We start from the raw sequence: 16522 nt of genomic DNA, 5'->3' as shown, positions 1-16522 counted from the left end.
AAATAATAATAAAAATAATAATAATTGTGGTGATTTTTGCATCCTACTGGATAATACATATGTGTTTGTTTTAATTTAAATGTCTTGAAAATTGCTGTCATTTTCCTTCTAAATCTTTGAATAAGAGTGCCATGTTCCTCCTTCTGTTCATACCCCTGGGTCACCGCTGGGCACTCTCTGGAGTACACTGGAAGGCTGATGCCCCACATGGCTGACTCATCATTCAAGGCTCTTCTCAAGTGGCTTCAATCCACATTTCCAAGGCTTTCGCCACTATTTCCCTACCATGCCCTACGATGCTGCGGTGGAGGTCTGTTTGTTGCTCTAGCACCAAGGAAGGCGCAGTCCAGCTTCCCTGCTTGGTTCTTGCTGTTTCCTAGTCCCTGGAATGCCATATCCCTCTAACCCTTGTGTGGCTGGCTTTCCAGGCTCCTCTGGGACATGCTACCTGCTTCCATCCTTGTGACCCAGAAAGCACGTGCCTGTGGCAGTCGCCAGTCATACGTCTTCTTTTGGTACGTGCCTGATGTTCCAGGTGGTCTGTGAGGCAGGGACCTTGTCTTGTCCTCGGCTGATCCCAAGTCCACACAGCTCCCTGCACAGAACAGGTGACCACCTGGCACATGTGTGCCTCCAGCCACCTCCTCTTCTAGAGCAGCTCGACCTCCCAGAGCGCCATCCTCACCATGGCCAGAAGATGGCACCAAGGCTTCTGTCAGCGCCACCTGGCATGTTTGCGTGTTTGGCTCTGGGTTGAAGGAGAGAAGCCTTTTGCCTGCTGTCTGTGACAGTCCCTTTTCTTGAGTCAGGCAGAGGTGTCCCTCTGTGATTTTTACCTGTTTGGTCGGGGGGCAAATCCTGGCTGATTTAAGTTTCTAGAAGAATCTCAGGATTCCCTGTCCATCTCAGAGAGGCGCCAGGGAAGAAGAGAAGGCAGTGGAGAAATCATGCCCATGTGAGGCCTGGCCTCCTTGCCTGAGCGAGCCTTATGCTGTTCCCTCCCGAGAAGGAGCTGCATAAGCTGTTTTAGCAACCAAGGTGACCCCAGTCCCCCACTTCAATCCAGACATGGCTCGGTTTGGGCAGCAGAATGCCTGGTGGGCACAGTTTGGCTTTTCCCCCAAAGGAGGCTGCCTGATGAGGTTGGAAGAGAGAGGGCTTTGGAGTCAGACCGGAGGCTGAATCCTGACTCCAAAAGCAAGTGGTAGCATGAGGGGGTCAGCCACTTTCTGGTGTTGAACTTTGGGCAATCTTAATGTTTCCGTCTGTAAAATGGGGTTGAGGGCATGAAATAAGAGATCACAGGAACACGCCTAGCACGTGCCCTGCATGATGCTCAGTGTCAGCCACTTCCCATTCCCATCCTGCACTCTGAACAGGGCAGCTGCTACTGGTAACATCTTATGTTTTTGGTATAGCTGAGAGACATCTACATGCAGCCCTCTATTTCCACTATAGACAAAGCATCAACAATAGCATCTGTGGTTAACGAATACCCACCCGTAGACTACATGAATGAATTACAAGCAGGGACATGCAACATTTCTAATTTAACTGCACACTTAAATTTAAAAATATTTTTAATGGTCAACCTGAAAGAGCTCATAGAGATTATGTATTATAAAGCATACAACAAATATTTTCTCTTAACTAAGACTTTGCATTTGTTCAGCACTTTATATGATATGAAGGGCTTTAATTTACCTTTACACCAATGGGACTTTATGTTGCTCTTGTGAACTAAGCAAGGCATGTGTTATTACCTCATCTTACAGATGAGGAAACTGAGGCACTGAGAACTTGGGTCAGATCCATGCCGATGCACCATTATGGAATCCACCAAGCATTTGCTGGTCCCCTCTTCTGTGGAGGGCACTGTACAGAGGAGGGGAAGGGGCTTGGAGAAAGTGAGAAGTGGCCCAGCCCTTGGGAGATTGAAGCAGAGCAGGCCCAAGAGGTCCCAAGCTCCTCCTACCACATCAGGCTCCTGATCACAGTGGTTGGTCAGGAAGCTTTTACTTCCACATGGTAGAAGTGCAGTTTCAATAAGCTAAGCAAAATAGAAACTTCATGGGCTTTTATGTCCTTTGAAATTGAGAAATGGAGTCGGCTTCAGGTGTAGCTGGACATAGGAACTCAAGGGTGATCAGTGGGATTCTTTTTTCTCATTTCCATCTCTTGACTCTGCCTTTCTCTACCTGTGTCAGGCTTGCTGATGGCCATCTTCTCTGGCCCCTGGCGAAGTGCCTTGCTGTCAGAGAAAAGGAAAACAATATAAAGAGAAAGGCAGAGTCAAGAGATGGAAATGAGAAAAAAGAATCCAAGAGATCACACTTGAACTCCTATGTCCTATATCCTGAGTCAGCATTAGGGCCATCCTCATGACCCTGCTTCCATCCTCATGACCCAGAAAGCACGTGCCTGTGGCAGTCACCAGTCATGCATCTTCTTTTGGTACGTGCCTGATGTTCCAGGTGGTCTGTGAGGCAGGGACCTTGTCTTGCCCTCTGCTGATTTTGAGTCCACACAGCTAGGGCCTGATTTAGTGGGGATGCCCTAGGAAATGACAAGTGGGTGGGAAGATGCTCCATGCATTGATCTGACCACACTGCTGGAAACTGCAGCTGTATTACCTTAGAAAAATAGCAGTCAGCTGTTTAGGAACATCACCTGATAAGGCCATTAGAGACGGTCTAAGCCAATGGTGTGAAATATATTATTTAGCAGCTGTATTAGTTAGCCATTAGTGTAAAACCAAAACAAAAAACAAAAGTGAAAAGACAAACTCCAAATCTCTGTGATTTAAACGGAAAGCATTTACTTAGTTCATGAATGTGCAGGTTGGCTGAGCTGTTCTTATCTGGGCTGGATTTACTAATGTGTAAATCTGTGGTCAGTTGCCTGTCTGTTTCTGTAGGAGGACTGTCGGCTGAGTCTTACATATACAGGAGCTCAGCTGGGATGGCTAGAGTGGGTCATCATTGTTGTGGTCTTTCATCTTCTTCCATCAGGTTAGCCCGGGCTTCTTCATGTAGCAGCTGGCTTTCATGAGCACTTAGAGAACAAGCCATCACAGCATCTCTAGGGTTCTGATGAATGGGGTTTGAAATCTACCAGTCATGTATAAACCCCTCATTGTACAGATGAGAAGTCTGAGGCTTAATGGTTGCCCAGCGTTGCACAGCTAATTAGAGGTGGAGCTGTTTCTCTTGATCACATTTCTACTCTCACAATACATGATGTGAATGGTTAGGGTATGGCACTCAGAGAAGACTGAGGTTGAAAGAAGACTATAGTGCTGAATAATTTTGGAGCTAGCGTTTCCTATAAGTTCTGTAAGTCTTGATTTGCGGAAGTGAGATTTAAACAGAAAGCCCAAGGAAGTTGAGAAGCCAGCCTTATGTAAAGTGCAGCAAAGATCATCTCATGCTATTCCAAGAAACATCCCATCAGGTTTTTGTTTTAGTGGAGCTACAAAGTTGGTTATGAAACTTATTTGAAAGAATAAATAAGGAAGAATAGAAAGAAACAAAAGTGAAAGCAAAACCAACACCTAAAACTTGTGAAAAAAGAACAGAGGAGAGGAATAACTCTACCAGATATTAAATTATAGTATGACTTCAATAATTAAAACAGTGTAGCATGGGAGATACTGACACATAGGGCAGAATAGAAAATCCAGTAATAAACCAAATTGTATATAGAAATTAAGTATAAAAAAATGGCCACATCTCAGCTCAGTGGGGGAAATGATGGATTTTTTTAAATAAGTTAGGATAATAAGTTATTCATATAAAAAAGAGAAAGCTTATTCCATTCCTTATACTGAACATAAATATAAACTCCAAATAAATCAGAGATTTAAATTTAAGAAAGTAAAACTATGTGAGGGTTGGAAGAAAACCTGGGTGGATTATTCTACAATCTAGGATTAGGAAAAACTTTCCTAACTATAATATAAAACCCTAATGTAATAAGAAAATATTGATAAATGTCAACATGGAACTTTTTCTTTTGCAGTTTATATCACAAAGAATTACTATTCCTTCCTACATAGACATGAAAAGGAACAAGACCATGACCTTTGCAGGGACATGGATGGAGCTGCAAGATGTTTTCCTTAGTAAACTAACGTAGGAACAGAAAGTCAAACACTGCATGTTCTCACTTATAAGTGGGAGCTGAATGATGAAAACACATGAACACATGGTGGAAACACACTGGGGCCCATCAGGGGTGGGGAAGGGTGCAAAGGGAGAGCATCACGAAGAATAGCTAATGGATACTAGGCTTCATACCTAGGTGATGGGTTGATCTGTGCAGCAAACCACCATGGCACATGTTTACCTATGTAATAAACCTGCACATCCTGTACATGTACCCCTGAACTTAAAATAAAAGTTGAAGATAAAAAAATAAAAACAATCCTACTAGCAGCAAATAAAAAAAAATAAGTAATAAAATACATTTAAAGTAAAAAAAGAAAAGAAAAAATATCCAATGCTAAACCAAACCCTAAGAAGAAATGTCCATAATTGCACACCCAGAGATGCTCAGAAAAAAATAATTAATATTACTAATATAGAAACACTACCTGAAAACAGAGAAGAGAAAGACCAACATCATAGAATAGAAAAATGGGCAAGAGATGTAAACAGAGAATTAACAGGGAAAAAATTCACACCACCATATAAAAAGAAGCTTAACTCTACTCATTAGAGAAATGCAAATTAAAACTTCGCTGAAATAGCCCTCTCCTAGTAATGGCTGATTTGTAAGCTACTGCTGGATTGAACCCTCTGTAGATAACAACAATAAAATTTGGACAGTATTACCCAAAGCAGCTACTGGATGGTTCTGGAGAGTAAGGAGAAGCAGGCAGAGTCTATTGTGGAGTTCATGCTTAGAGGAAGGGAATTATATTGGTGTTAAGTTTCCTGTTTTTTTGCTTGGTGCCTGGAGTGTTGTGTACACATGGAATAGTGGAAGTTTTGGTGGAAAAAGTGTAGTTTTTCTCGTCTGGAGAACAAGAGCACTGAGGTGTCTAGCCATTGGAGAGAGAGGAGGGGAATCTTGCAAGAAGGAGCTAAAGAGAGTATCCTCAAGGTCTGTCTTTCTGCAGCTCTGACCAACCTCTGAAACATGCAAGCACAGAGCAGACACAAAGCTTCCCAGCTGAAGACAAAAAAATCTGTGCTGAGATTGGAGCTGCAGCCCAGGAAATAAAGTTAAAGTTTGTAACCAATCAAGTCAATTAACTGCGAAAACAAAAGAAACATTACTCATTGATCAAGTGTAAAGGAATCCATACTCTCCACAATCACACTAATAGCTAAGATATAAACACTTAAAAGGTCTACAGTATGATCCAAATTACCTGACATACAATGAATGAAGAAAATGGGGGAAAATAGGGTTCATTCTCAAGAGAAAAGGTAATCAAGTGAGACCAACCTAAGACAACCCATGTGTTGGAATTAATAGACAAACATGTTCATGCAGCTATTATAAATATATCAATGACATAAAAGTATGTATGCTCTCATTGAATAAAATATTGGAAATCTCAGCAAAGAAATAGAAATTATCAAAAATTATAGAACTGGAAAGAATACAACATGTCAAATAAAGCTCACTCTACAGATTTAACAGCAAAAAGAACAGAGAAAAGAGTCAGTAAACTTGAAAATAGATCAGTAAAAATTGTATGGCCTAAAAAAATAAAGAAAAAGAGATTTTTTAAAAAAGAACAGAACTGCAGAGACTTGTTAGATAATAGCTAACAGAATGACATATGTGTATTAGGGGTTCAAGAAGAAAAGGGAATAGGGCAAAATATATATTTGAAAAAATTTCCTAAACTTGATGAAAGACATAGATTTGTAGATTCAACTTGCTTAATGAATCAGAAGCTGGATAAGTACAAATGAGGCCATGCCTATGTACACATTATAGTCAAACTGTTGAAAGCCAAACAGCTAACCTAGAAAGCAGAAAATGAGAAAAATGACACACTATTTATAAAGGTGATTTAATTACAGCAAGCTTCTCACCATACATGATGGAGGCAAGAATAAAATGGAGCATCTTCAAAGGAATGAATTTTTTAAAAGTCAAATTAAAAATTTTTTAATTTTTTATAAGTCATTTTGTTCTACATCCAATAAAAATGTATTTGTGTAGTAGAGGTGAAATAAAGACATTTTCATATATAAGAAAACTAACTTACTTCATCACTAGAAAACTTCAATTACAATAAATGCTACCTCAGTTCTTCAGAAAGGGGTAACAAGCATTGGAAATGATAAATATTTCAGTAAATATTAAAACCTACTATTTTCCTTCCCCAAGGCTTTAATTTCTCTATAATACGTATGATTGTTGAAAGTAAAAATGGTAACACTGTCTATAACATGTAGATAATATATATATGTATGTTCATATTTACACATATGTGAGTGTATTATATGGTAGCTTTAGCATAAAAGACAGGGTAAGTTAACTGGATAACAAGTTTTCTATAATTTAATGTGAAGTGGAGTAACATTAACTGTAAGTAGGCTATAAAATGTTAAGAATCTATGTTGTAATCTCGAGAGAAATCACAAATATAACAATATGAAATAATATGCCTAAAAAGCCAATAAAAATGTAAATGGAATTCTATAAAAATCCTCAAATAATCTTCGTTAACAAACACAGAAAGAAGAAACAGAGGATCTAGAAAAGGTGAACATTTACAAAATAAATAATACGATAATAGCACAAACCTAATCACATTACTCACATTACATATTAATGGAATAACAGTTAAAAGACAAAGTTTATCAGAATGAATAAAAAAGCAAGATTCAACTATATGTCTACAAAGATGCACTTTAAATGTGACACAGATAATTTGAATGTAAATAAATGGAAAAGATATAGCATGCAGACAGTAACTATAAGACCGAAGTGAATCTATTGATATCAGATGAAATAGATTTCCACACAAAAGGAGAATTATCAGTGATAAATTTCATAGTAAAAACGAGTCAACTCATCGGAAGACAAAACAATAGCAAACATTTAAGTATCTAATAACAGATGTTTAAAATGCATGAAGAGAAAAGGAGAACTAGAGAGACAAATAGACAATTCCACAATCATAGCTGAAGATTTTAACCCCCCTTTAACAGCAATTGATAGAAAAATAGTAACAAAATCAGCAATAGCAGAGAAAATATGAACAACACAGTCTTTCCGACATACTTGAAATTTATAGAACACTATATCCAACCAAATAACATACCATTTGATTCAGCAATTCCATTTCTAGGTATTTACTTAAGAGAAATAAAAACATAGGTTCTATCAAAGAATTGAATGTTTATAGTGGCATTATTTGGTGGTAAAAATATGAAAGTTGCATGTCTAAAGTCATTCACTGCAGTTATAATATTAAAAGACCAGGAAGTATCCATCAGTAGGACTGGTCAAATGAACCGTGAAACATTCAAATAGTGGAGTACTCATGCAAGCACATAAAGGAAATGAAAATATTTTTACATACACATATATTATACATATATTTAAAGAACAATGGAGAATAAATTGAAAGCTTAGAAAAAACCAACAATACCACAGGGTTCTTTGGAGAAATAATTGATTCCAAGTCTGTACCAGGAAACGAAGAGGAAAATCTGAAGCTTTTTGTTATGCTAGATAGCAAGGACGCACCAAAGCTTACCGAAGGTGTGCCCAAAAATTTTAGGAGCCTTTTTTCTGATCAAAGATGAGGCAATTCGAGTATTAATTTAAGAATAATAACTACATTTGTTCAAAATGTAACATATATGTTTAAATCTACAAGTAGCTTATAATTAAAAAAACCCAGCACTCATTACCTTTGGAGGGTGCTAGGTAATTTAATTACATTCTTTTATTTAATGACGCAACATTAAATCACCTAGCACCACCTTGAAAGGGTGCTTGGTAATTTAATGCTACATCGTTAAATAAAAGAAGATAACCAAACATTTTTCCTGCCTTTATCCTATAGTGTCCTATACTTAAGGTAACCAAATAGTTGACAAAGATAAGCCTTTTCTTAAAAGCTCCTCTTTATTCATTATTTTATTATAAATTGAAAAGAATAATAAAATTAAAATACCATCATTTTGTAAATTCTGATGACAAAATGGACGTAGACAAGCTCATTAGTTGCTATTAGCATAGCAGAAAGAGTAGACATTCTGTATCTCCTGAGAGAACACACTCGCATCTTCATTTGATTAAACTCCCTATCTAATGATTAATTTACAGAATACACAGGAGACAGAAGGACATGTTAAATGACACCAAGGGGATGTAATCTGAAAAATGCAGACTGGAAAACTCTATAGGATCAATGACTCGGTTTCTTCAACAAATAACTTGTAAGAATATAAAAATGGAAAGAGTGGGAACCTATAGATTAAAAAGAAACATAGAACAAATATCAATCAATTGCAATCTTATTTTGATTTAGGTTTAAGCGAATAAACTGTTAAAAATAGGATTTATGAGACAATTGGGGGAAATGAAAATATTGATTGGAAACTTAATAAATTAAGAAATTATCAATATTTTAGATGTATGATGGTATCATTTAAACTTTTTTATAATTTTAGAATTAGGGCACAATATAATTTTTAAAAAGATCTGTATCTTTTAGAAGTACATACAGAAACATTTACAGATTTACTGTTATGCTGAGATTTACTTCAAAATAAGTCTGGGTAGAGGGAGGAGAAGGGAGGGTAGAGATGGTCTTGGTTTATTGCTCATAAATTGAATCCAGATTATGGGTACATAGGGTGCATGCTATTCCTTTCTCCCTTTTTTGTATGTTTAAACTTTTCCATAATAAAAAGTTGTGTGTGCGCTTACACATGTGTGTGTTTAAATAGAGTGAGTGGGCCTGGTGTGGTGGCTCATGCCTGTAATCCCAGCATTTTGAGGGGCCAAGGTGGGTGGGTCATCTGAGCTCAATTCAGCCTGGGCAGCATGGTGAATCTCCATCTCTACTAACAATACAATTAGCTGGGCGCAGTGGCTCACACCTATAATTTCAAGCACTTTGGGAGGCCAAGGTGGTGGATCACTTGAGCTCAGGAGTTCGAGACCAGCCTGGGCAACATGGTGAAACTCCATCTCTACTAAAAATACAAAAAATTAGCCTGGAGTGGTGGTACATGCCTGTAATCACGGCTATTTGGGAGGCTGAGGCATGAGAATCACTTGAGCCCAAGAGGCGGAGGTTGCAGTGAGCCGACATTGCGCCACTGTACTTCAGCCTGGGCAATAGACTGAGACTGTCTCAAAACGAACAAACAAACAAACAAAAAACAAACAAATGAGAAAATATAGTAAGTGAAGTCAAGTTCCAGTCAGGAAAGACCAGGTACCAAGACTTTGAAACAAGAAAACTTTCATGCATTTGAAGCTGTGAAGGAAGTTGAGAGGAACGGCAGCTTGGTGAGGAGACATCACAAGATACCAAATGGGGTGAAGTTGGAGACAGAGGCCAGGTCATGTGGGCCTTGTGCCTGGAGAGTGGAGTCTGGGTTTTATTTTAAGAGCCATATGAATCCACTGGAGGGTTTTAAGGATGGTATCAACATGATCTGGCATAGATAGATAGACAGATAGACAGACAGACAGATAGATACACAGATAGATATAGTATATATATATATACACACAGACACGTGTACATATATATGTTTAATCTTTTAAAAGTTTTTAAAATTTTACTTTAAGTTCTAGCTCTAGGATACATGTGCAGAACACGCAGGTTTGTTACATAGGGGGTTTGCTGCACTTATCAATCGGTCATCTAGGTTTGAACCCCCGTATGCATTAGGTATATGTCCTAATGCTCTCCCTCCCCTTGTCCCCCACCTCCAACAGGCCCCAGTATGTGTTGTTCCCCTCCCTGTATCCATGCGTTCTCATTGTTCAACTCCCACTTGTGAGTGAGAACATGCTGTGTCTGGTTTTCTGTTCCTGTGTTAGTTTGCTGAGAATGATGGCTTCCAGCTTCATCCATGTTCCTGCAAAGGATATGAACTCATTCTTTTTTATGACTGCTTATATTTTATGTAATAATAAAATTGTCTGTGTTCCTTGAGGACCTACTGGGTGCCAGTTTGCCATGCCAGGTGCTCTGTATCCATTGTGCCTGATTTTCGTATCATCCTCAACCCCGAAGAGGGTATCAGTGCGCTCATTCTACAGAGGGGGATGCTGAGACCTAGAGAAATTCAGCCACTTGCCTGAGGTTACCCAGCCAGTGAGTGCGGGGTAGATGGGAATTGTACCAAGGACTGTCAGTTACAGAGGCCAGGTTTTTCTCAAAAAGAATGGCACCGGTGGGCCAGGTGCGGTGGCTCAAGCCTGTAATCCCAGCACTTTGGGAGGCCGAGGTGGGTGGATCATGAGGTCAAGAGATCGAGACCATCCTGGTCAACACGGTGAAACCCCGTCTCTACTAAAAATACAAAAACATTAGCTGGGCATGGTGGCGCGTGCCTGTAATCCCAGCTACTGAGGAGGTTGAGGCAGGAGAATTGCCTGAACCCAGGAGGCGGAGGTTGCGGTGAGCCGAGATCACGCCATTGCACTCCAGCCTGGGTAACAAGAGTGAAACTCCGTCAAAAAAAAAAAAAAAAAAAAAAAAAAAAAAAAAAGAATGGCACTGGTGAACCAAAAGAGTGTCTTGACTGTTCTGTATATAGGCAGCTCACTTTCCTAAAATTTTGAGCCAATTAAAAAAAGTTAGTCCAGGAGGAGAAGCAGTGATACTAAACACCAGTCTGACTGTGCTCTTTTAGAGCCATTCTGCTGCCTGACACTCCTCCTCGAGAGAGGTCATTGCCAATTTCCGGGCCAAGTACTTGTGCCGTTCAGCTTGCTTTGATTCATATTTTTCTGAAAGAAGGAATAGCCAAAATCTCTATTAAGCAACAGGATGCTGTATCAGAGGGATATGAGCCTGAAGTTAAGAAATAGTAATATATAAAAATACTGTCATTGCAGCCACCACTCTAACCACCATCCCAGCACCATCATCACCATAATCACCACCAGCACACCACCGCCCCTACTATGTGATAAGAACTCTGCAGACTGAAGAATGCCTTGCATTTGTTAGCTTACATGTGTTGTATACTTCCAATTGCTTGATCTTTACCGAAGACACTTCATACAATTTGACAACACCCAGGGAGCCAGGAGAGATGGCAGGTGGGAGAGCTGGGTGATGATGGTTTCTGTCTGCACTGCATGTTTGTCCCATTTCCCATCTTCTGGTTGCTTTGGGAGATACCAGCAGATCAGAAGAGGAATGACTGTGGGTCCCCCAATGTGAGCAGAAGAGGCCTGCTGTGTACCAGGGCAGGAAAGAGCAGCTAACCAGGGCAGAGAGACCATGGCTGCCTTCTCACCATATGTATCTCAGTAGGGGCCAGGAGCTTAAAGAATGGACACTTTTGTTCCTCCAAGGCACTGTGTACCTGGCTGACCATTAGCAAAACCTTTGACATTTTCTCTTTGGTCCCCCATTTGATTTAGGACATGACGATGTGGCTCCATAATGATGCCAACACAAACCCACTGAAATGCTCATGATGATGGCAAAGGACACTGAAGGAGTCTCTATAGTTTCTCAACATAGTTCAGGCCTGGATATAACAAGCCTGGTGGAGCCAGGCTTCCAGAAGGATCCCATGCAAGGAAGGTTTTATCTGAACATTAGTAGAAAATGAGTGCCAGGTGCCTTATTGCTGAAAGACCCAAGATGTACAATTTACAGGCCATTCCTGCCCTCATGCCTCTGAGCATTACAATGGGGAACATCTCAGACTCCACAGAGAGCCTCTGCACTCCTTGTTTGGAAGGCTATCTTTCTTTGAGGAATACTTGTAGAAAAGGGATTTTTTTTCTCACACCACGTGCTGGTGTGGATGGACAGAAGACTGTCTTTATTTGGTGTCATACATGTATGGATATGTAAGCACAGCTGACAGATGAATAAAGACTGTGTAAGACTCTGCTGTGAATGCCCAGGGGCCAGGTACATTTCCAGAAGGAAAAAAAAAATACATGTCTATTACTACAGTTATATGCATTTAATATCACGGGCAAATATAGACACCTGGAGACTATCAAACCAAAATTAAAAACTCATTGAAAGGGAAGAATAGTATTTGTCTATAAATCTGCAACAACGGACTCTCTTTGGGCATAACATCAAATGTTTGCTTTCTTTTTGGTGTCTCATTAGGAAGAAAATTTATTGCCCAACTCCTGAACTATGTCAATTGAAAAAAAAATTGTGTGAATATTTCCAGGAATCACACACTTGCTTTTATATTAGCTTTATGCCACTGAACAGGAAAAAGCTTGGTCTTCCCAATGATGAAATGACACTAATCATGAAATTAAAGGAGATAGCATGTACTCAGTTAGAAGAGACAGCGGTTTCCCATAAATGGATCATAGCCGTGGCTCCCTTTGATAAGTTAGGGTGATGTCACTCCCTCCATCCCATGCCAGCGCAGAGGCCACTTCCCCTGCCTCCCTACCCTGGCATCTTCTTCCTCTATCTAATAGGAGAGGCTTCAGAGAAACCAGATTCTCATAGTGGGGTGTGCTCCCCAGCTGTGCTTGATTGCCTGCCTCAGTGAGAATAGTTTGTGAACAACCAGGAAGGAAAAGAAAAACATTAAACAAAAATCAATGAATTGCACATGGTGCCTGTTAAAAATAATCACTAGGCAGGAGATGAAGGGCTGAGCTTACACATGTGAACTTGTCTCTGCAAGGGCCCTGGCATCCAGACGGGGTGGGAATGGCTTCTTCCCTGTTCCTATTGCCTCACTCAGACCACGCCCTGCAGCAAGGGCTTCACAGAGCCACTGAAAGGGGAAGAGGAGCGGAGCAAGGAGACTTGAGGGTTGACCTAGCCCCGATCCCCACCTTCTCTGTGGACTCTTCAAACAGGAGGCTGCCTGGGGCATGGGATGGAAATGCCCGTCAAAGCAAGAAGGAATATTTAAGTTGCTGCAAATGCATTGGAAAACCAGGGGAACATGGAAGGTGGGCTTCTGTAACACCGAAACCAAGTCTCTACTCACAGTTGGAAATAAGATTGGTTGAGTTTATTTTATGGCCCAATGTATGGCTCCTCTTCCCAGTTTTGTTGTGTTAAAGACACTGCTATGCAAGCTTCACTGAGCTTGGTAAGAACAGTCCTGAATTTTTTTTCTCAGGAGATTTTAAAGAACAGAACGGGAGTAGAAAAAGGGAATAATTAGTTCTAAAATGAAAAAATAAAGTGAGCTATAAAGCTGTAAATTCATTCACTTTTTGGTAAAAAAAATTAGAGGTGGAGAGAGAGAGAGAGCACCCAATACTTCTTGAGACTATAGAATGGAGAACAGTCTCCTCAAATGACCTAGAGAATGGAAGATAAATAACTAAACATAGAGCCTAGTTTTCCTTCCTGGCTCTCTGATTTATGACTTGAGTCTTTAATTAACGTATCCTTGAATAAATGCCCCCTTTCCCACAAAAATCATTTGCCTCCGTTAATATACTGTTAATACTGTCTTTCATTTGTTCAACTAATATTTGAGTATTTACTTGGCTAAAGACCCAGAGAGGCACAAAAAAAGGAGTCACTCACAAATAACTAGTATTTGAATAAAGAGCTGTATGATACCATTCTGCAACTATAGTGTGAAACTATACATGTGTGTTTGTGTGTGCATGTGTGTGTATATCTGTGTTCATGAATGGGCTTTTTAATTTTTTAACAACATGTACTAGTTTTTTTAATGCAGCAGAGCCCCAAAAGGCTCATAATATGACTACCCAGATAACCTTGAAGACGTTTCCAGGAAATAAAAGTTACATATGCACATGATGGGAGAGTGCTGAAAGGAGTGCTTTTAAACACCTTAAATACACATCCTGAAACCCAAATTTGGAGTTGTGGCAAAAACTCAAAAGTTGTTTCAATTTTTAAAACTTCAATGTATACTAATTTCCTAGGGCTTCCGTAACAAAGCACAAGCCAGGTGGCTCAAGACGGTAGAAATTTACTCTCTCGCCGTTCTGGAGGCTGGAAGTCAGAAATCAAGATGTTAGGAGAACCCTGCATCCCTCAGCCTCTGTGGTTGCTGGAAATCTTGCAGACGCATCACTCCAACCTTCGCCTCCGCCATTACATGGTGGTGTTATCCCCTGGTCTCTTCTTGTCAGGACACCATACAAGTCATATTGGAAGAACGGTCTCCTCTGCTCCAGTATGACCTCATCTTAAGTACAACTGCAAAGATTCCATTTCCAAATAAGGTTACATTTACAGCTACCAGGTGTTAGGGCATGAATATATTTTTTGGTAAGGGACACGGTTTGACTCACAACACCTAGTTGAGACTCAGTTTTTCTCCCAGGGTTCATTAGAATTGCTTAACTTTTTATTATTTGGGGACAGCCGGCTAAAGCAAGACAAACCAAGGTGTTTCCTGGTGGTTATTCCCCCTGCTTGTCCGGGTCGGTGCAATAATCAAATTTTGGGGCATCTTTAAAAGCACTCTCGCCAGCCATGCCCTTCCCATCTTCTGAATGAAACCCAAGAAGAAAGAGCTTGGGAATGAAGACTGCAAACAGCGCTCTTCACTACGTGGGGGCAGAGGACAGTGCCTGAACTGTGATCTTTCTTGCAAAATCCTATTTGGTTCAATGCACTTGCACTTGCTGCTGCTTCCTGGATGAGGAAGCTCCTATAGTTTTCATCAGGGAAGAAGTGTTCCACAGTATTGGTAGAGCATTTTCCCATATGAATCTGGCTTGGAGAAAGCAGAGAGACTATTGGTTTGAACTATGAAATGTATCTTGAAACCATCCACTTCTCTCCATTTCACTGGCCCAAACCACCATCAGCTAGCTTCTTTCTTCTTCATGCAGCAGCCAGATAGATCCCTTCACAGCCCCAATCAAACCATGTCTCTTTCTGGTTTCAGTGCTCTAGGATTTTCCCTTCTTCCCTTGGCCTTTGGAATGAAACTGATAAGGCATGGGCTACATGCCTCTCTTCTTTGTGGGCCAGACATCTTGGAATTGAGTCAGTATTCTTGGCCTGGCTTGAATTATATACTCGTTCCTAAGTCTGTCTCCATAGCCAGGGGAACGGCGCTCTCATCAGCCAGATTCCTAGAGTAGAGAAAGATCACAACTAGATCACGTGCACTGACATGAGGGAGTTCTGGAAATTCGAGGATAATCAGTGAATTATTACTAGAAGACAGGATGCCTAGCAGGCTATTAAGGTAGGTGTCTGGCCGGGGTGGTGGCCAGCACTTTGGAAGGCCAAGGTGAGAGAATAGCTTGAGGCCAGGAGTGTGAGAACACTCGGGCAACATAGGGAGACCCTGGCTCTACGAAATAAAAAGTACATGTGCATATTACATATTAACAAATTTTAAAAACTTAGCTGGGCATGTTGGCACATGTCTGTAGTCCCAGCTTCTTGGTTGGCTGAGGCAGGAGGGTTATTTGAGCTCAGGAGTTTTAGGGTCTAGTGAGCGACGATCACATCACTGTACTCCAGCCTGGAAAAGAGAGCAAGACCCTGTCTCTGAAAACCAACTAACCAAACAAAAAATAGGTGCTCACTCCCACTACAAAGGACCATGATGCGTTGCATCTGTGACTGTAACGTTCTCTGGCAGCAATCTGGTAGGACTGGGATGAATGTAGGAGCCACCTTTATGGGGTGGTGGCCGGACATAAAATTTGGAAATTTGAGGAAAATTTTTGTTTAGGAGTAAACCACAAGGAAGACTGGGAATGAGGAGGAGAAGAAAACACCATTCAAGACCCAGGGAAGTGATATAATCCCCATTCCCTGGAGATCCTACAGTCAGAGTTCTAGAAAGGTCAGTCATCTCTTGCTGTCTATCCTTAGTAGGCCCACTAAGAGGGGATGACAGGGCTGCAGTGAAGAATCCAGGCAGGTAGGAACTTCCTGGCTTTCTTTACACTTGGCTCATTGCATTCATTTTTTCATGGGGGGGTGAGAGAGGGTCAGATTGTTTTTTGGGTAGGAGAAAGGACTCGGGCACTCAGGAGGGTGACTGCCAACCTGATAGGACATGAGGTGCATCGATCTGTCTGTGCCTTAGAGGGTGCTGTAGTGGTGGGTGGGGCCTCATCGCATGGAGGGACAGAGCCGCCATCCTGGTTGACTAGGATACTTCACTGATGCAGCAGCTCACTCAGAGCCCTGCGTTTTCCTTCCGTGGCTCTGATTTTCAGTTCCAGAATTTTTCATCATTACCAAAGTTTACACTCACAGGGTCAAAGGCTGAGTAAATATTTTGCTAGGCAAATTTGTGTCTTATTGAAATTGAATACGCCTGTGATAATGCTTTTGAGTAAGCAATACGACAGTGTACACAGAGCATCTTGAAAAAATTTAGCTAGGAAGGGG

Source organism: Sapajus apella, unplaced genomic scaffold (genome assembly GCF_009761245.1).
Source record: "Sapajus apella isolate SASKATOON/1434 unplaced genomic scaffold, GSC_monkey_1.0 scaffold13, whole genome shotgun sequence".
In the NCBI taxonomy this organism is placed as follows: Eukaryota; Metazoa; Chordata; class Mammalia; order Primates; family Cebidae; genus Sapajus; species Sapajus apella.
This window is presented reverse-complemented; position numbering follows the sequence as displayed.